At 43.1% G+C, this 21,513-nt stretch overlaps 1 protein-coding gene and 1 pseudogene across 1 annotated transcript in view; both read left to right on the top strand.

Annotated features, from left to right (window-relative positions):
• LOC122907375 (cytospin-B-like) overlaps nucleotides 1–21,513 on the top strand; it is a 69,702-nt gene that overhangs the window by 14,795 nt on the left and 33,394 nt on the right.
• LOC122907962 lies at nucleotides 10,055–10,223 on the top strand (annotated as a pseudogene).

Raw genomic sequence — 21,513 nt, 5'->3', positions numbered from 1 at the left:
CACCTGTAGTGGGGATCGTCCTGAACTTGTGGGGTCTGTGCTAACTGCAGGGGGTTAGGGTCAATGTCAGAATTGATTTGGAGGACACCGCACGGGGGTCCAGAGAGTTCAGAGAAGCCGTCAGTGCAGGAAAACCTGCACATTTTGGTGTCAGAAGTCGGTGTGAGTACAGCAGGCAAATGGTTCGTTTTATGGGGCCTCTTGAAAGCCTTGAGCCTCCCCTACCCTCTTCTGCTCCCTCCACCAGGGGAGCCCTAGCCAGTTGTCAGTGAAGTGCTCCTTCCTGGAGAGCAGGATTGAGCCCCTGGCTGGGCTCCTGACTCTGGCCCCATCAGCAGGCCGGCAGAACTCCCCACTTCCAGCCGGGTGGCAGAGAACACCTGCTCTGAGCTGGCCTGGGCGCCTTGGACTCAGACCATAGGCCTTTCTTCATTCACGTCGCCTGCTGCTCAGCGATCCCCTTCAGGGTTCTCAACAGTTTTCTTTACCTCAGCTTAGTTTTCTCCCATTATTTCTCCAGCTTCCTTATTACTGCCGATCTTTCCTGTCTTCCTTCCTGTCTCTTAATTTTCCAAAGAATTATATTCATCTCTTTATCCTGGCTCTCAGAATTCTGGATTTCCTTAGTTGGTGTTCTATTTCATGGGCTGGATTTTCTGTCGGTCAGTATTACGGACCATCAGTAGTTTGCACTTGAAAGCCATCGGTCCCAATGCCAAGTTTTCCTTTCAAATCTTACTGAGCGTGGGTGGGAGTCTTTCTAAGGGTGTGTTTACCACGCCAGCCTTGCTCCATAATCTGGGGACCATGACTGATTGGCTCCTGGGGTTTAGTGCTACTGCCCACCTTTGGTCACCCACCAGCATTCCTGACCCCCGAGAACACCACTGGTGCTTCTCAGAGGCCTTGGAGCTTCTCTCACCATGGTGAGCTCAGGGCTTCCGCAGGACAGGGGTGGGAAGGTGGGTTGCATGACGGATCCACCCCCCAGCAGCATTCCTGTAGCCTTTAAACCTCCCCTTCTGCCTCCTATCTGGATTTGAATCCAGATGCAAATTGGTGCTGAAAACAGAACCACACAAAATGTGGTACATCGAATAGAGAATGTTTCTGTAATGCATTCAGCCTGACTTAAACTAAGTTTATTCCCCTTGGCTTATGTACAGGTGCAAATTCCTGCAAATCCCTCAGTGCGTCAGCTTTTTCTTCTTAATATTTAACAACATGGGCTCTGGAGCCAGAATGTCTGCATTCTTTTTCTGGCTTCCCTATTTTCTAGCTGTGGGATGTGCGGGTGTGTGTGTGTGCTGGTCTCGTAATCCCTTCTGGTTTCCCTCCTGTAAAATGGGAATAATAGCACTTCCTTAAAGGGGCTCTTAGAACAGTATAACATTCTTAAAACAGTGCTTGGAAGGTAATGAGTTTTCTAAAATGATAATAAATAGGAACAAAAAAATTTAACAATAAATATTAATGTCTCATGTGAACCCCTTCTCTTTTTCTTTCTCCTCCCGTGTCTCTTTTCACTACTTCTTTCCAGTCATTTCCCTTGAGGTAAACAATGTTTCATTTATCACCAAATGTTGACAGAGTGCTTCCTTCCCCAACTCCAGGGTCCACTGTCCTCCCCTCCCCATGCCTGCCCCAGTGCGCTTTTCAGATATTCAAGGATCGTATGAGTTTCCTCTTGCTGCTATAACAAATGACCACAAACTTACTGGCTTAAGCCAACACAAATTTATTTTTTTAAGAGTTTTAGAGGCTGGAAATTTTGAAGGAATGTGTTGGCAAGGCTATGTTCCTTCTGGTGACTTCAGGGCAAATTTATTTCCTTGCCTTTTCCACCTTCAAGGCCACCTGCAACCTGCCGCCATCTTCCCAGTTCGTTGCTACAACCTCTGGTTCCATTATCACGTCTCCCTTTCCTGCCTCTGACCTGCCTGCAAAAAAAAAAAAAAAACAAAAAAAAAAAACCAACAACCCTGTGATGACAGTGAGCCCACCAGATAATCCAAGAGAATCTCCTCAAGTCAAGAGCCTTAACATAATCATATGCTCAAAGTCCCCTTGCCATGTAAAGTATTCACAAGTTCCGGGGATTAGGATGTGGGCATCGTTGGTGACCTCAGTCAGTCCACCACAGGGGAAGCTATATAGTAAAACTTTATTATATGGCACAACTCACCTCACTGTGGTGCCCTAAGCAGAGAGGTGTGGAACTCAGAGACCAGGAAGCAGTATTTCTTCCTGGGGACATTGGGAAAGATTTCACGGAAGAGGGAGATTTGAACCCAGTCTTAAAAGTTGAAGGAGCCTTTGTTAGAGGGTGGAGGAGGGCTTTTAGGCAGAGGAAATAGCAATCACCTAGAAACAGAGTTGTGAAAGAATCCGGGGTTCTAAGGACTAGCTAGGTCTTTGATGTTGCCAGAACATTAAGGAGGGATGGGAGCCAAAGAAATGTGTAGGTTGAATCCAGAGTGTGCTGGAATATGTCCCATGAAGAGAGGTGACCAGGGGATCTGTTTCGGTGTTTGTTTGTTTTAAAAAAAAATGAATATTTTACCTAATTATGTAAATAATACATCTTGTTTTATAGAAAATGAAGAAACGAAAGACATGTGTCCAGAAAATAAAAATCAGTCATAATCCTGCCAAGATTATGCCAAGAGATGACTCTTGACATTTCTCCGTAGTATGGTTGTGGAGCCTTTTATACACCAATACACACACATACTCTCAGAGAGTCAAACGATATCTTATATTCCATTTCCTATCTTGACTTCTTTATTTACTAGTGTAATAATAAGATTTTTTCATGTCATTAAATATTCCCAGATATTTTTACATCTCCAGTCTGTTGTACTATGGTACTATTGTATTCTAGTACCATATTTTTTAAAAAAAATTTAAAAGGGAAGGCCATATTTATTAAACTTGTAATTTGTTCATTTTTTTGTTTTTGTTTTTTTTCCAAATGGATCTAGTACAATAATTTATTTAATCCTCCTATTGTTGGATTCAGTATTTTTCTTTATCTTAAATAATTCCTATAAATAATCTGTGTTTAATTTTCTGACTCTATCCTTAGACTAAATTCGTAAGTAGATGTTTACTTGGCCAGAATATAAGATCGTTTATAAACCTCATGATACATACTTCTGTGTTCTTTCTACAAGTGTTATATAATACGTACAGCTGTGAGGAAAGTGTTGGTCTCATGACAGCCTCACCAGCATTATCATGACCCTTAGTAATTCTCCCTAACTTATTAGGCAAAAAAAGGACTTCATTGTTTTAATTTGCATGTCTACTGAATTTTGTGTATATATTGGTCATTTTTTCCTGGGATTTATCTATTTCTAACTTTTCTCAGTGTTCCAGTTGGGTTTTTAAGTTACTCTCATTTATTCTGTGGTATGTTAACACTGTGAACCCATTTCTGTTTTATCATTGCAGATCATTTCAGCAGGGTTTTCTGGTAGCATGTTGATTATTATGTTTTGCTTTGTCTGTTTGTTTTGGAAATATACAAGCCTAAAACTGTAATAATGGAGATTTATTTTTTCCATTGGATTTCTTATGTTATTTCTAGGCTTAGAAAGATTTCTCCCACCCAAAGGTCAAATGTTTTTGGTTTCACATTCCATTTTTTGATATTTTTGTATTTAATCCATTTATAATGTTCTTTGGTCTATGACTTAAAGTGTATTTAAAACATTTGGCAGTTATTTCAATAGCATTTACTGAGTGACATTTCTTTTCCTCGTTGATTTGAATTCACTGTCTTTTATCTGTTTCGATATTTACATATTTTTGGATATATTTGCTGTCTCTGCATTCTGCTTCATTGATTACATGATTTCAGTTTTTGTGGCCATGGAATCTTTTAGTGTCTGGTGAATCGAGTTCTCTTCATTGTAGATTTCTCTTGTTTATTTTTTATATGAGTATTTGGATCACTTTACCTTGTTTCAGAAAACATCTTATGTGAAATTGGGTGAAATTGCATTACTTTAGGGGAAAATCCACAGAGATTTTAGTACTGAGCCTTTCTTTCTCAGAATGTGGTGTCTTCATTCATTATCCTATATATTCTCTTATAAATTTATCTTTTATTTTTTTAAGTAGGCTCCATGCCCAACATGGAGCTTGAACTCACGACCCTGAGATCAAGAGTTGCTTGCTGTGGGGCGCCTGGGTGGCTCAGTGGGTTAAGCCGCTGCCTTCGGCTCAGGTCATGATCTTAGGGTCCTGGGATCGAGTCCCACATCGGGCTCCCTGCTCAGCAGGGAGCCTGCTTCCTCCTCTCTCTCTCTCTGCCTGCCTCTCTGCCAATTTGTGATCTCTCTCTCTGTGTCAAATAAATAAATAAATAATATTTTTAAAAAAAAGAGTCTGCCTTCGTCTAAGGTCATGATCTCAGGGTCCTGGGATCTGCTTCTCCCTCTCCCTCTGCCATTCCCCCTGCTTGTGCGCGCTCTCTCTCTCTCTCTCTCTCTCATAAATAAATAAATAAAAAGTCTTAAAAATAAAATTTTAAAAAAAGAAGAATGAACTAAAGACAATGTATTAAGACCAGATGACTGGGAAAATCACTGAGTGAGCCAGAGAGACAGACATACAGACACACTGAGAGAGACCCTGAGAGACACTGAGACCAGGAGGCTCAGGAAGAGAATTACAGAGGCAGCCTAAAGAATTCACTCTTAGAAATTTTAAGTTGTAGCCCAAAGGAACATCTAAATGGTTCTGTTACCTTCTGTTAAACTGCTGCTGATTCGTAGCAGGGCAAAATGGTTGCTGGTCAGTAGAGATGGTCTGTATTTTTCCCTTCAACTAAATATCCATCCTTCTTCCCCCAGGATGCTTCTGTTCTCATAGGAGGCGTGGAAAGCAATAAGATCGTTTTTTTACAGTGCTCCTTTGCTTTTACTCTGTGGCCCTGCCCTTGATCTTTCTGGAGTTTTATCCTCTAAACTGTTCTCTCTCAGGGTGACGCTTTTAAAGATTATAGAATGAGATTAGCCCTCCCTAATTTTAGCAACACTGGTGTGCTCTTTAGTTTGATTACATGTTGTCTGTTGGTTTGTGGCTTCATCTGTCTGCTCCACTGTCTTGTCCACAAGTCCGTTAGTTCTGTCAAAGTGACCTGTCCTCACTGCTCTTCCCGGTCTACCCTCAAGACACAGCGTGGCTGTGATCCCTTCCTTGGCCACCTTCCCTGACCCTATGGGCGGGGCCACTGCCCTTCTTTGCTCCCCAGGTTTCACATTTTCTCTTTCTACTCTCTTTGCCCTGCTGTATCGCAACCATCTCCCGACATAGCTGTCACATACTTTCCTACATTTATACCTCTATCACTGGGCTTGGCCCCTTCGAGAATTTAGGAAAGATTTGTCAGATGCGAACAGTCTGAACTACATTCATGCCAGGGCATCGTGATGGAGAGAGTACACAGATGGTTGGAAATCTTAGAGCTAGAGATTAATATTTAGGAATTGCTCACTTGGAATGGCTGTTTGAAGCCTGAGAAGTAGACTGTGGAAAGGGTGCCGAGAGAAGAGAGCAGAGTCCACAATCTCCTGTCCTTCCCATCTCTCGCGTGCCTTAGGTCAGAAGTCTGGGTATATGGCTAGTGTAGTACAGGCCTGGTCCCGTCTTTTGGCCACTGCTTACAACAGAAATGATTTTCAGTAAAGTGAAAGCCACAGTGTGCGGGTGTTAACAGCTCCCCTTCCCCTTCCCACATTCAGCCCTTGAAGGGGCCCCAGGTCCTATGCATCTGAGGAGCTAGAAGTCGGCAGGGAGTGCTTCTCCTGCATGAAGTCTCAGAAACGTGAGATCAGAGAGGAACGTTCCCCACAGCCAGGCCAAGGAGGCCCCAGTGTACCAGTCCATGCACTGCTGGGCTCGCGAATGAAAACCTCCATGCCCTCCATGTGGGGATTTGCCGTTGTCCAAGAAACACTGACACGTCTCGGTGCCGAAGGCCAAACCCAGCTTTAGCAATGAAAAGGTGTGATCCCCTTGGAGGGGGATTTAATAACTTGAGGTACAGCGCTCAGGCTGAACATTGAGAATGAGCAGAGCTAAATCAAAGAGACAGAAGAAAGCATCCACCAGAAAAAAAGTAGTAACTCAAAGAGTTATTGTTCCTGATTCGAAACTTTGATCAGATGAAACAAACACAAATGATAACAGCCCCTACTGAGAACTGAATTAGTTTTTTTGGAAGGATATCTTGTCAGACACAAAGATACTGGTATCATGAAATTGGTAACATGTTTGAGAGACCAGTGTAGGAAGGGAGGAAAGGAACGGATGGAGAAGACGTAAAAAATAAAAGGAGAAAACCTAAGCTGAAGGAGATTTTAGGCTTCAGATTAAAGGACTCACAGTAGTCTGGAAAAAGACATAATTTAATGGCTCCACTGCAGCAATAAAGATAAAAATTCTGCCAACTTCTAGACAGGAAGATGGGTCAGTTTTGAGGGGAATCAGGATGGCGTTGAAATGCTCACGCACCAACAGCTAGGACAGTTGGTCGGGACTGTTGACCAGAAGGATCTGGAATCTTCTAAACGCAGCCATATCAGCCTGGGTTCTTACTCACGGGGCCGCAGGAGCTGATCTGGGTTGATGTAGGAAGAAAAACCAGTTTTAATGGATATTGAGTTGCTGTGGAATTGTCCGAGGGCTGGAGAGTGAGACGTTGGAGATAGAGCAGCCCGGAACAGTGCCGAAACTCTCACAAAGCATCGGCTGAGGCTGGAGGCTGCTGCTCTGTGCGTGGGCCAAGACAGTGCAGGCTGCACCCGACCTACCGGCAGGGATCCTGGTCTTGAAGCAGCCGCCGAAGCTGCCGGCGACCAGGTAAGCATCCTGGTCCTTGCTTTGTAGCACTGGTTCCGGAGTCAAGTTCCACTTGGGGCAGGTGGAATTTCTGGCAGGGTCAAGGGGGCATCTAAGCTTGTAAAGGGGGGCTGCAAAAGCAAACAGCTGATATTTTCAGCTAATTCAGTGGGAGGAGGACCTGCCTTCAAAAGAGAAATAAAGTAGGGAAGAAAGGTAGGAAAGCTAGATCGTCAGAAAGAATGCCAGTTACAAATTCTCCTGCCAAGATATCCCTTAATGAATCAGAATAAAAAAGGATATTTTTAGACGTGAAGGATTTATTATACTCTACGTGAGCAACTATTCAAATGACCAATTAGATACTGGTAATTGGATCAGCAGAAACCTTAAGCCAGAGGAAGATCAAGCATATAAGACACTGTGACGAGCAGTGAATTGTGCAGCCTGAGACATTGGGGATATAAATTGAGGAGGCCAACGCAGCCGAAAATTCATAATGTAACTGTAAAGCGGGATTCTTGGGGGGAAAAAAAAAGATCATACTTTCAGGGAAAATCTAGACAAGGGCACAGAACTGAAAATTCTAGAGTAGCTCAGCAAAACCCACAATTGCAGTGGGGGCATTCAAGGCCTTCATAGATCAAATCACTCTAAAATTAATCTCACCTTTGTTGGTGAGGAAGTAAGGGGGCCATGGTGGTTTACTTGTGATGAAGGCTTGGTTAGGACTATTAAGAATGGCCAGTAACCACAAACAGAAAAGAAATGCATAGTATTCCCCAAATAAGGGGGATTGAGGATGGTAATGCCTGGTAAGCCGGTCAGAAAGGAATAAAGTGAAGCAGTATCAGATCAGCAAAAGTGATGGGGGGAGAAGAGAACGAAAGAAGAGTTAATGAACAGGAAGCAAAATAAGAAACAAGAAGCAGAAACAAGAAAGCCAAAGAAAAGCCCCACGATAAATATTCTTAAGCTAAATTCACCAATTAAAGAACAAATAGGAGACATATATCAGTGCCTCACAGAGAAGAAAGTAAGAACAGGAACACTGAACATGAAAAAGAGGGATATTACATACCGATAAAAACCAAATATATGTGACCATCTTTAATCTTTAAGCAACAAAATATATAGAACAAAAACTGGAAATAAAAGATGCATTGTTTTTTCTTTAAAAAATCCATACTGTACCAGAAGATGTTAATTATGTGGTCTTTCTAATTTGACAGCCCAGGGAAGCTAGACTGCTAACTCGGATGCCCACGGGGACCACGTGCGTAGCACGAATATGTGAATTATTGGGTGTAAGACAGCAGAGATGATGGGAATTGCACAGTGAACTAGAGAATGCATGCCTTGCCTAAAGGCATTGAGATTCATACATTTAAAGGACTTTGCCAGCCAAATAAAACATATCTGTAGCTTGCAGGCTGCCTGTTTTCACCCTCTGAAACAAACAAATAAAAGAAGCAAAAACATAGAAGTTATAAATAAAAGATTCGACACATTTATGGAACAGGGAATATACATTCTTTAGGTCTAGGATTGTTTGCAGGACTTGGTCATGTACTTTGTCACAGAATTCCTATTTTAAATGCAATAATCTGTCATCATAATCCAACAAAATAAATGATAAAAAGATAATTATTTTTTAAAAAACTACTTTGGAATTCAGAGACATGGTGTTTAAATAATTTCGGCACCAAGAGAAGGTCAAAACAAATTATGAATAATCTAGAAATACACAGAGGGAGTGAGGTTTTGTAACCACAAAATGTATGATCACGGACGCTTTTATTACCATAAGAGAAAAAGGACTGAAAACGTCTGTGTGAAATAGTCAACCTGTGAAACTAGGAGAAAAGCAAAAGAAAAAAGAGAGAAATAATCATGTTAAAAGCTGAAAGGCATGAGGTAGAAGACATAAAACTGTAAAGAAGAGAAGTCAAACCAAACACTAGTTTTTTGAAAAGACAAATAATGGACGTGATCTCTGATTAAAGAAAAGAGGAAAAATATTAAAAATAAGTGAGGATCTATTGTTACAGATACGAAGGAAATGAGGAATTCAGTGTATAACAATATATACAAAAACGGTGCATTTCCCTCAAAATATAAATTCACAAAATTAGTCCTGGAAAAAGTATAAAACTTGAAGTATTATTATTATTTTACATTGCTTTGGTATCAATGCAGTAAGGCAAAAACATCTTTGGCTTAAATATTGAAAAGAAAAGTTAGACCGACGAATAAGGGAATTTGTAAGTGACTGTAAGTCACTTGTAAGTAACTTGTAAGTAACATTTTTAAAAATGTTTTATATATAAGATAAATATGGAAAAAATAATAGCTTTTTCCTGTACTAGAAATAACTAGTTAATGGTAGAAATTGAAAAAAAAAATCCAGTGCAGAGGTAACGTAAAATATCTAGGAATAATTTTAACTAGAATATTATAGGACATAAGGTAAAAGGTGTTAAATCTCCTTGAGGTTCTTAAAATAAGACTTAAAATAATGGAGAAGCTATACTCCATTCCAGAAGGGGCAGACTTAATATTATAAAATTATTAATGTATCTCAAATTAATATGCCTGGATATGATACTAATTTCTCCCAGAATTATTTCTTAGGGGGAAAAAAGGAAGCTCCTTACATTCAGGACTCACAGAGTGTCATTTTTAACCAAGTGACATGTTCTTAATTACTTGATTCTGAATAACAAAGTAAGATTCGGGGGAATCAGCCTAAAATAACCTCAGTTTTCATTTTAGAGCCTTACAGAGGCCGTCTGACAGAGCTGGTTTAGAAAAAGGGAGGCATATTTAAAACAAATTTGCTGTGTATTCTGTGGAGTATAATCTCACAGTTGCAAGTGTTCCGTATCGTTAAATCAAGGCTTTGAAAGATATTATATGACAGAGTAAGCGCTTCTGTTGTAGGTCACCAATATACACTCACAGGAATTTTTTTTTTAAAGAAATTGACATAATACCATGTAAATATGTATTTGAGACTTGGTACGAAATTTTCAGTGATCTTATGATTGCAGTCTTGGATTCAAAAAAACGCCAAATCTCAAAACAGATTACTTAGATGGCTCTCTGGTAACCTGGGAGAGAAGGCTTTAAAGTGGCCTTCGTAATAACAAGGGCAGCACTGAGACCATGCATGGGATGAACGTGGATAAAAATGTTCTTGAGCTTTGCGCAGTGGCAGTATCGTAGCCAATGAGGTTTATCCGAGGCGCGATTATTGCTAATTGAAAAATGTTCTTGAGGTATGAGCACGGGATCCATGTTTCTAAATGCGTATGTTTTATAAAATGTGGTTTAAATATGTACATATAAATTGAAGTTTAATAAATTAATATATGTTCTATAAGGCAGTAAGGTATTATAAGTAATTATAGTAACATATTTAAGAAATACCCAATTTATTAAATTTTTTAAAATGTTTTACATATAACGGGTTATACACATTACGTGTTAAATAGATATGAATAATATGTAAATTGAAGTAGGGATTTGACTCTCTGTAGCAATAAAAGCTTACTCAAGTTGGTCAAGAAGTTCGTATTCTATTAACGAAAACCTGATTTTGTTTCCCAGGTAAAGGTCTGGGTACGTGGCCTAGACCACGTACCCAGACCTTTACCTGAGAAACCTGGGGCTCGAAGGTGCTGAGCCTTGATTCTTCCTGACATCTGGCTCCACCAGGTGAGATCCTGACCTCAGGGTCCCACGTGTGACATGTGCATATCAGGCAGCAGAGTGGAGGAAAGGAGTGAGCACTGACTGGTAAGGAGAGCTTCCAGAAGCTACTGTATCCAGTGGGCCAGAACTTGGTCACCCAGCCGCCCCCAGCTGCAGAAGAGGCTGGAGAATGTCCTTATTCTGAAACCACGTGCCCCTCGCAAAAGTCCTATTATTGAGAAAGGAAAAGAGAAGCAATACTGAGGTATATGCAGCCTCTGCTTGCACATAGGTAAAAATCTGGGGGAAATATTGCAGAAAATCCTGAATCTATGAGGTACGCCTGTAAACTGTCGGGTATGGTGGTGGCATAGGTCAGTTGACAATGGTATGATAATTCAATGCGAGGAGGAGTATGCTGTATATTCTAGTGCTAAAGTAGAAGTCACAAAGGCAAGTTTACAGCTCTCAAAAAAAAAAAAGTTTACAGCTCTCTGTCATATATGCGTGTGTTACAATCCCAGACTAAAGACTGATAAGCCCCTCTGTGTCGACACAGAAGAACACATTCTTTCCATATCTCTTCCTGTGCGCATCTCAGGAAAGTGGGGGATCTTGATTACATCAGTTTTAGAAAGAGCATTATCATTTCTACTTGCAGAGGGACGAGTTTGTTGACTAAGAGTATGAACTTTGGAGACCACGTTTCGCGGGTTTGAATTCCAGCTCAAGACTCGTAACCTTGGGCAGGGTATCTGCACCCACCTTTGCCTCGGTTTCCTGTGACCTAATATACCCATAAAGTCAGCACCTGCTACAAAGGCCTTAAATGGGCTCATACGTGTAAGGTATCCACTGCAGAGTAGGTTGTACATAGGGGAGGGCCATTTTTCTTTCTTTCAATTACAAATATTTATGACATAAGTCAAGGAAAAGGGAAGGTTCACTTTAGGCTTTGGGTGGTAAAACGCCAAACATATTTTTATCGCTTTTAGAGCTTGATTTTGAAGAACATGGTGAAGCAGTTTATTTATTTATTTGGAGGGGGCAGATCAGGGGTGGGAGGTGGGCAGACTGGGAGAGAGAAAGAATCTTAGGCAGGCTCCACACTCAATGCAGGGCTCGATCTCGTGACCCTAAGATCATGACTTGAGCCAGAATCAAGAGTTGGACGCCTAACCCACTGAGCCACGTGCCTTTACTTCTTCTCCCTGTTCCGAAGAAGTGGCACCAGCTTGGCCCATAAAGTGTCCAAACACTGAGCATCTCGTATTTACCAGCATGAACTTTACCCTGTCTTCAGTGTCTCTTTGGAACCGGCAAATCGTCAGCGGAATTACCTTTGGCTTCCCTGTCTTGACATTTTAACGAGAAGAACGCTAGGATGAGAAACAGAGGCATACAGTTAACGGGTTTATGAGAGAAAACTGTGTCATCAGCCTAGGGGGGGGCGTGATGAATTGAATTGTAGTTTCCAGAGATGGAAACTGCCTCCCATCCCGTGCGCTCTTCCACATGGTGACTTTGCCACCGACTCTGTCAAGAATGTGAGCCTTCAATCCGGGCAGGCCTAGGATTGCTTCAGCCACCGGAAAAGGACAGAAGTGACCCCATGTGACCGCCAAGCCTGGCTTGTAAGAGGCCCTGCAGTGACCCCCACCCTTGTGTGCAGACATAGCCCTGGAGCCCCGAGCCATCTGTACTGGGCTCAGCCACCCCAAGACCACCCTACTGGAATACTCTCCCCCCCACACACTCCGGTGGTCCACTTCCACTCCCATATGATGGCCCTGGTTGTCCTTTCCGCCATGTGACTGAGCCAGCTGGCCTGTCCGGCCCAGCCAGTCTTGAAGTGACTGAGCCCCCAGCCAGCACGGGGACGGCAATCACCAGGCAGCATCGACCTAAGTTATAACTGCCTGGCCAAGCCTTTTCCAAAATCCTGAACTGCAAAATAAGATGGTTCTTTCTAGCCATGAAGTTGTAGGGGAAACTTTGTCCTGAAACAATGGTAACTTGCTCAACAGTATATGTAATTTTCAGTTGTCATCTAATATCCCACGCGGGGGTGGTGCAGCATTTTTCCTCTTCCCTGGATGTGGTGGCGTGCGGATGTGAGGCCTGGAACCGTCCAGACCTCCCCCTGGCATGAGGCAAGGCAGCTCACTGATGAAGGCAGCCTGTTGAGGAACGCAGGGGCAGGGGAGGGAGAGCCATGAGCACATTCTTCATTGCTGGACCCCAAGCCAGACTTGCTCCCAGCATTCCAGTTACGTGAGCCAAAAACATTTCCTATGATTGTTACAAGCTTGAGTTGGGGGTTCTCTTGTGACCAGGAGATTCCTTGCTCGTGGTGACCACATCTGCAGCATTTTTGAGATTCTGGGTAATGTTTCAGAGGGACATTGCTAAATCAGAGACTCCCGGGGCAGTCCACCCGATGAGTGACCCCCGGCTCCCCTGAGGCTTGGCAGGAAGGACTAGGAATGCTCTGCTTACAGAGTAGAAAACCAAGGAGAAACAAAGCTGCCGTCACATATTCAGATGTCATGTGGAAGAAGCAGTCGTTTTGTTCTTCGTGGTTCCAGATTGTCCCAGAACTGGCACCAACATGTGCCATATTCACGAAGATCGAATTCAGCCACATATAAAGAAGGATTGTCCAAATCTTTCCGCTTCCCATGGTGGAAGGCCTGTCTAATGCCGGCTTCTCTTTCCCTGAAAATCTTCGTCGGTGACTGGCACATGAGACTGGGAAATAGCAGCCGAGATCAGACGTTGTCACTACTACTTGGTATGAAAGATTAGGTTACATGATTCCTCTGTTTCTAACAGTTCTGAAATAACACATTTTGTGATTCATTAGGTATGGGAAGACATACTTATTGTGAGACCCATGGGCAAGTTGTGAAGCCTCTAGACTCTGTTTCCTTATGCATAAAATGAAGATAACAATACTTTGCCAAGTGATTTTTGGGAGCCTCAAATTAATGTGTATGAAGATGCTTTGAAAACCAAAGCACTACACACGTTAAGTGGTAGTATCATTTCCCGCCTTGTGAACTCCCAGTGTGACGAATGTGGTCAATTCCTTAAAGTTCTATGTTTTGACCTATGCATGGTTTAAGAAAAAGTACAGGAAAAAGTGATGGTAATCCAGATAAACCTATTTGGCATGCCCTGTCCACCTAATTCTCTGATTTCTGTCATTGCAAATTCAGGTGAATTTGGTATCTTTTAATGGTGGCATTTGGAAGTTTCTCGCTGATTGCAATGACATGGGGCTACCACTCAGCCAAGTTGTAATTTTAGGGAGTCAGAGCTAAACTGTGATCCAGAGCGGGTCATTCTTGGTTACATCAAGACTCATAGGAGCGCGTGGGCAGCTCTTTCGGTCAAGCGTCCAACTCTTGAGCCCAGCTCAGGTCTTGATCTCAGGGTCATGCGTTCCAGCCCCGCCTTGGTCTCCGCATACCTCCCTCCTCCCCAGAAACGCTCACAACTTGGGAAGTGGATCTTTTGTCATCTCTACGGAGAGGAAGGCTGCACATGGAGAGGCAGATCTTCTAATTCACACAAGTCCCACCGCTCTCAGCTCCTCCTCCTCCTCTCTGTTTGCTGCCTAGGGACCCCGGGGGGCATCTCCTGTGCAACGGTGTTGTGAAGATTTCCTTTGGCGCACACAGTGGGCCAGGAGCTAACCTAGCACACAGAGTGAATTGTGAGACCAGCCGTTGCCCCGGCCACTTCAGTGTCAGCGGACAGGAGACGTCCCCACCTGCTCTGTGCTTTTCAAATGGCATGTTGGGAGCTGCCCTTCCAGAACCGTTTTGCATTTTGGCTTCTCCTGGAGATGCCAGCACCCGGCCATGTGGGCCGCCCACAAGGAGCCGTTCAGCCCGTGCTGTCATCTCTCCTCGTTAACACTACCGCTTTGTCTCTTGCCTTATCTTGCCTTGAGCTCAGTACAGAGTGGTCACTGTATCCTCCCCGGGCCAGAGCCCCCACACAGTGTTAGGGGGCTTTTGTTCAGAGACCCTCTCCCGTCTGGAGCACTGTTCATGGTGGCCGTGGAACAGTGTGGCTCTGTGGGAAAGAGAAGGACACAAATTTACAAGTGTTTTAAACTCTCACCCAAGCCACTGAGCAAGTGGAGTGCGAGTAAAATTAACTTGGCATTCTGAGAAAAAAAAAAGGGGGGGCGTGCAAAATGAAGACAAGACAAAAAACTTTTATGGTGTTTCAAAAACCATCTCTAAATGGTGACCCTGCCCTTTGCTTTTCTCGAAGGCAGCAAAATAAGCAAGTAATATGGTTCATTAGCCTCTGTAGGATTCTTTTGTGCGTTTTCCCTGCTGTTTGGTTTGCAGAGGAGTTTCTGTGAGGTTTAATATGAAATACATGAATCTCTAGAAGATACTCCACTGAAACTCCCCGCAGGGTTGGTCTAGCTCAGAAAAAATGATGTTGCAGTCACCAGTGAGGTGGGGCCGGCGATTTGATACCAAAGCTTAGTTCCTTCTGGCTGTGTGGCCTTAGACTTTTTGCCGTTATCTCCCTTGTTCTAAGTCCAAAGGAACAGTGCTGCCCATAAAACCAACGGACTGCTGATTACCTACTTCCGCACCGTATTTGCAAACATTCCCATTTCTTTTTCTCCATGCTTACCATCCAAGGTAGTGCATGCACAGGTTAGAAAATGGAATGGTACAGGGCCTCTTCTCGTGAAAAGCAAAACTGCTGTTGCCCTACACCTTCCCACTTCTCAAAGTTAACCGCTTATACTTGTGTACGCTGCATTTTTTTTTTTTTTTAAATAGACTTTTAGAGCAGGTTTGGGCACAGCAAAATTGGGCGAGCACAGAATGCCCATACAACCCCCGCCCTCCCAACACAAGTGTGGACAGCCTCCCTCGCCATCAGTGTCCCTCACCGCAGTGGTACAATTGTTAGAGCTGATGCACTTATGTTGACGCATCACAGTTACCCAGAGTCTGTGGTTTACATTCTGTGGGTCTGGGCAAATGTATCCAGTATGATAATACCATACAGAATAGACTCATGGCCCTAAGAGTCCTCTGTGCACCCCTATTCGTTCTCCCTTCCCCCGACCCCATGGCAACCACTGATCTTTCTGCTGTCTTCATAATTTTGCCTTTTCCAGAGTATCAGATAGTTGAAATCATACAGTACGGAGCCTTTTCAGATTGGCTGCTTTTTCTTAGTCTGTGTTTAAGGATCCTCCCTATTTTTGGAGCTTCGTAGCACATTTCTTTTTTGCACTGAATAATACTCCATTGCCTGGATGTATCACGGTTCCTCCATTCACCTCCTGAAGGACATCTTGGTGGCTTCCACGTTTTGGCGATTATGAATAGCACTGCTGTGAACAGCTGTGTGCTGGTTTGTGCGTAGATGTGAGTTTTCAACCCATTTGGGTAAATACCAGGGTATGCGATTGCTGAATCATGGCAAAGAGTATGTTTAGTTTTGTAAGGAACTGCCAAACCGTCTTCCCCAGTGGCCATACCATTCTGCATTTCCACCAGCAATGAAGGAGCATTCCTATTGCTCCACTTCCTTCTCGGCAGCAGGAGGGGTTGTTGGCGTTTTGGATTTTAGCCATTCTCTTCGGCGTGTTGTGGTCTCTCATCGTTGTTTTAAATTGTTCTTCCCTAATGACAGGTGGTGTGGGATGTCTTTTCATATGCTTATTTGCCATCTGTTTGTCTTCTTTGGTGAGGTGTCTGTTCAGGTATTCTGCCCATTTAAAAAAATTATTTATTTGATAGACAGAGATTACAAGTTGTCAGAGAGGCAGGCAGGGAAAGAGGAGGAAGCAGGTTCCTTGCTGAGCAGAGAGCCTGATGTGGGGCTCGATCCCAGGACCCTGGGATCATGACCTGAGCCAAAGGCAGAGGCTTAAGCCACTGAGCCACCCAGGAGCCCCTCTTTTACCCATTTTTAATTCGAGTTGTTTGTTTTTTTATTCTTGAGTTCTTTGTCTGTTTTGGATAACAGCCCTTTATCAGATATATATTTTGCAAGTATTTTCTCTCAGCCTGTGATTTGTCTTCTCATTCTCCTAACATAGCTAGTTTTTGGCTTTTCATTTTTTTTTAAGATCTTATTTGTTTGAGAGAGTATGAGAACATGAGAGGGGGAAGGGCAGAGGGAGAAGCAGACACCCTGCTGAGCAGGGAGCTGGATGTGGGGCTCGATCCTGGAACTCCAGGATCATGACCTGAGCCAAAGGCAGTCACTCAACCAGCTGAGCCACTGAGGTGCCCCTAGTTTTTCAGATATAGACATTTTGTTGACTCCTCCTCTAACAGATGAGGATTTAACTCATAACTTCACCTCCTCACAGTCTTAATGTGACTTCTTTAAGTTCCTTTCTTGCCTACATCCTTTATTTCAGTAACATTTTCCATGTTTATTTCTTGCTTTGTCGGTTGTATATAGTATCTTTGAAACTCTCCATATGCAGGATGAGGTTGGATATTATTGTCACTACAATTTCTACCAGCTTTTTCCACCTGTGGTCTACCTCCCCATGTCTTTCATTTGTACTTTCACTTTTTCTTAAAGCTTTTTAATTTTTTTTTAAAGTAATCTCTACATCCAGTGTGGGGCTCGAACTCACAACCCTAAGAGCAAGAGTCACATGCTGTACCAACTGAACCCACCAGGTGCCCTCTACTTTAACACTTTTGCTAGCTGGGATAATGTTCCAATGTTCTATAAAATCATCTTGCAGATTGTGTATAGATCAATTGAAATAGTACTGATGTAATTGTGACTATATATATATTCCCTGCAGAGGAAAGTCATCTGTTAAAATTTTGTGACCTTTCTCATGCAACTTCTTGTTTTTATGAAGTTTCTGGTTTTCTCACTGTTTTTTTTTTTATTACATCCTCATTCTTTTTCATATTCTTCATCAGTTAGATGTTCTTTCCAAGAAACTTCCCTCAGTTGCACTTTATCCTCTTGACCCAGCTTGGATTTATTCTCCCGACTTGGTCCGTGGGTACCATCTTGAGACTCACCTTGACTGGTCTGCTCTCTTAGAACCTCTGCTCTCCCTGGATAATTCACCTTCTCTCTCTGTCTCTCTGGTTTACTCCTTTGTTTTCAAATGACTTACTTAGAAAAAGGGTGTTACCGTTTCTGAGTTTAGTTTCTGAGTTCCCTCAGAACTTTGAAGGCATTTGCTTTTTGCCTCCAAGAGTTCAGTATTGCTACAATATGGCCAGTCTCAAGCTCACACCCCTTCCCCAGACTTGTAGGTGTTCTTGTTGTTCTGAAAATTTATAGACAGCGTATTTTACCATCATGTGGGTCTTTTTCATTCACTTCGTGTGACACAAGTTCTGGAGACTCAATATTCTTCATCCTTGGGGAATTCTTTCACATCAGTCCTTTGGGAATTTCCTCCACTCTGTTTCCATGGGTCTATATTTCTGATTTCTGGGTCTCTCTCTCTCTCTCTCGATCTCTTTTTTTAAGATTTTATTTATTTATTTATTTATTTATTTATTTATTTATAGAGCATGTGTGCACACATAGGGAGGGACAGAGACAGAATTTCAAGCAGACTCTGAGCTGAGCTCAGTGGACTCGGGGCTCAATCTCACAATCCTGATGAGATCATGACCTGAGCCAAAATCAAGAGTCAGATGCTTAGCTGACTGAGCCTCCCATGCACTCCTATTTCTGGATCTTCTGTTACTTGACTGTGTGATCTTTTGGATTGGCCCTGAGTGTTTAATCTTTTCTATTTCCATCTTGTTATCATTTTTTTCCACATATTGGGAGAGTTCCTTGATTTTGCATTCCATCCTTTCTATTGAATTTTTTAATTAAAAAAAGAACGTATTTAAAATTTTTGAGAGCTTTTTCTTGTGCCGTCTTCTTCTTTCTTCCAAGCATTCTGGCCTTGTTTTAATGGGTGTAGATCCCCTTGAAACTCCAGCTCTGTCAGTGAGGCCATCCTTGAGCTCCCTCTATAAATGAGCCTTCTTCCTTATCAGCCCCCTCCTTGCCAGTGCTCTCTGCACTCCAGGTCTTTCACACATTCTGTTCACTCTTTCTTAATCTACCCTTATGCCTTTTATCCAAGCTAGAGGTACTTTTGTTATAATTCACTTATGCTGATCGAATAGGTAGTTTGATATTCAGATCTGTTGCTCAGATGAGTGGTTCATATAAGAACCCAATTAGGGAGTCATCAGTATATAGGTGGTATTTTAAGATCATGAGATGGAGGGCGCCTGGGTGGCTCAGTGGGTTGAGCCGCTGCCTTCGGCTCAGGTCCTGATCTCAGGGTCCTGGGATCGAGTTCCGCGTCAGGCTCTCTGCTCAGCAGGGAGCCTGCTTCCTCCTCTCTCTCTCTGCCTGCTTGTGATCTCTCTCTGTCAAATAAATAAATAAAATTAAAAAAAATTTTTTTTAAAAAAGATCATGAGATGGAGTAGTATCACCAGGAAAATAATTTGTAATAAAAGAAGAAAAAAGGCTCAGGACATAAGTCGGAAGCTTCTGACAAATAGAAGCAGAGAGAGGAGGAGGAGCCAGCAAAGGAAGAGACAGAGGACTGCTCCTGGATTAAGAGAGAAACCTGGAGAGTGGGACATCAGAGGTGTGCTTCAGAAAGGAGGGAGTTGTGCCAGCTCTGCTGAGAGGACTGATGATGTCTGTTGTGTTGGCCCACGTGGAGGTCGCCGATGGCCTCAGCAGATAGGGTTTTGGTTGAGTAATGGCAGTGGGTAGAGGAGCGAATGACAGGGGAAGAACGGAAGACAACCAGTAAACAAGATTAGATATTAGCTGGAGGACGATGTGGACTCCAGATTTCTTTTTTTAAAAGCTTTTATTTTTAAGCAATTTCTACACTCAATGTGGGGCTTGAACTCATAACCACAAGATCAAGAGTCACATGCTCTACTGACTAAGCCAGTCAGGTGCCCCAGATTCTTTTTTTTAATAATTGAGGAGAGTTAAGTATGTTTAAATGCCCATCAGAAGGATCCAGTGGAAAGGAAATGCTATTTCAATAAGCCATAGATCTACTGGGGACATTTAATGGGTTAAATAGATATGTTGGGGGGGGCCCTAAAATGAAAAGGTTGGATATGTTGATTTGGACACTATTATGCCTGATCCTGAAAGCCCAGGGAAGACGTTTGACATTGATGATCCGGCGGGTGAGGTGGGGGTAGGGGGGAATTGCTTACAGATTCTGGAACAGAATAGCAAGCAAGATGTTTAAGTCATATTAGTCCATTAGATCTCCAAGCCGGGAGAGACTGGAATGGAGGACCTGTGAGCACAGTTCAGACATTTAGATGAAGCATTCTTAAGGACTTCGACTGGATCCATACCAAAAGGAAAAACAAAACAAAAATATGGAAACATTTCCAGAAACAGCAGGTTTTAGGGTTTTAGGTTTTGGGTGGTTACCAAAAAAGAAAGGGGGGAGGACGTTTAAATATATTTTTCTTTTAAAGATTTTTTATTTTTTAATTTCAGAGAGAGTGATCAAGAGAGCACAATCAGGGAGAGGGGCAAAGGGAGAGGAAGAAAGCTCCCTGTTGAGCAGGGAGCCCCATCCCGGGCTGGTTCCCAGGACCCTGAGATCATGACCTTAGCCAAAGGTGGTGCTTAACTGACTGAGCCACCCAGGTGCCCTTCATTTGGCATTTTAGAATGTAACATATAAGGGGCACCTGGGTGGCTCAGTCATTAAGTATCTGCCTTCAACTCAGGTCATGATCCCAGCATCCTGGGATCGAGCCCCACATTGGGCTCCCTGCTCTATGGAGAGCCTGCTTCTCCCTCTCCCACTCCCCCTGCTTGTGTTCCCTTTCTTGCTGTCTCTGTCAAATAAATAAATAAAATCTTTTTAAAAAATCACATTAGTCTTCCCAATTATGAGGTAGAGCTTGCTTTCATTTTAAATTCATGTAGTTTGACAGCCAGCCTCAGTAGGAATAAGTGACGGTCTGGTGTGAGGATGGGGAAAAGACCCAAGAAGTAAGAGTGCCAGCCAAGCGGTCCCTGTTCCATCAGCCCCAGGCTTCCGGCCACCTCTCTGCCCCCCTTGCCACGGTGTATGTGTCAGGAGCTGTGCCCCTTTTCAGGCTTCTAGGACGTAATGCTTTAGCAATGAGGCTTTTTAAAATTATTATTTTATTTATTTGAGAGAAAGAGTGGAGGAGGGTCAGAGGGAGAAGCAAACTCCTGCTGAGCTGGGAGCCTCATGCGGCACTCGAATCTGGATCTCCGGGATCATGACCTGAGTGGAAAGCAATTGCCCAACTGAGCCCCCCAGGCACCCTAGCAGTGAGACGTTTTTACTCACAGTACTTGAGGTGGACAGAGTTGTAGATCCTCTGACTGACTGCATTCTAAGCAATAAGACTCGCCCGCTCTGTCCAGGACGAGGACGCCTGGACACCTGCGCTGCATGGGGTGGTGAGCCACCACGCACCAACCTTAATCTGGTCCCACAGTGAATTTTCGCCACCCTCTACACTTAACTTATGGTAATTACGGTTTTGGAAATGATGTGTACAAAGCTGGGAAGAACCTTTAAAAAAAAAAAAAGCAACTTAGGAGAACAGTCACACTAGTGACTTCCTTCGGTGCTGATGAGGTGTCAGAAGGGATTACAGAAAAAGAACAGTTGTAGTAACAAATACGACTGGATTGTGTATTTCATAACACACAGCTGGATGTCTTTCACAAATGTATTTTGACATTAAAAAATTCCTCGTGGTTTAGGTAAGGTGCAAGTAGTAACACCTATGTGGAGAATGAACTAAGATTTGGCAGCAGAGGGTGGAGTCCCCTGGGGCTGGAAATGATGATAGAGCTGATCTGTTGTTCAGTTTGATGCCTGCCCGGCCGACGAATGGTCAAAAAGGAGCCTTAGTTTCAGTGTCTGTGTACGGAACGGCC

Source organism: Neovison vison, chromosome 5 (assembly GCF_020171115.1).
Source record: "Neovison vison isolate M4711 chromosome 5, ASM_NN_V1, whole genome shotgun sequence".
Classification (NCBI taxonomy): domain Eukaryota; kingdom Metazoa; phylum Chordata; class Mammalia; order Carnivora; family Mustelidae; genus Neogale; species Neogale vison.
The sequence above is the reverse complement of the archived record's forward strand: the minus strand, read 5'-3'. Positions and strand labels throughout refer to the sequence as shown.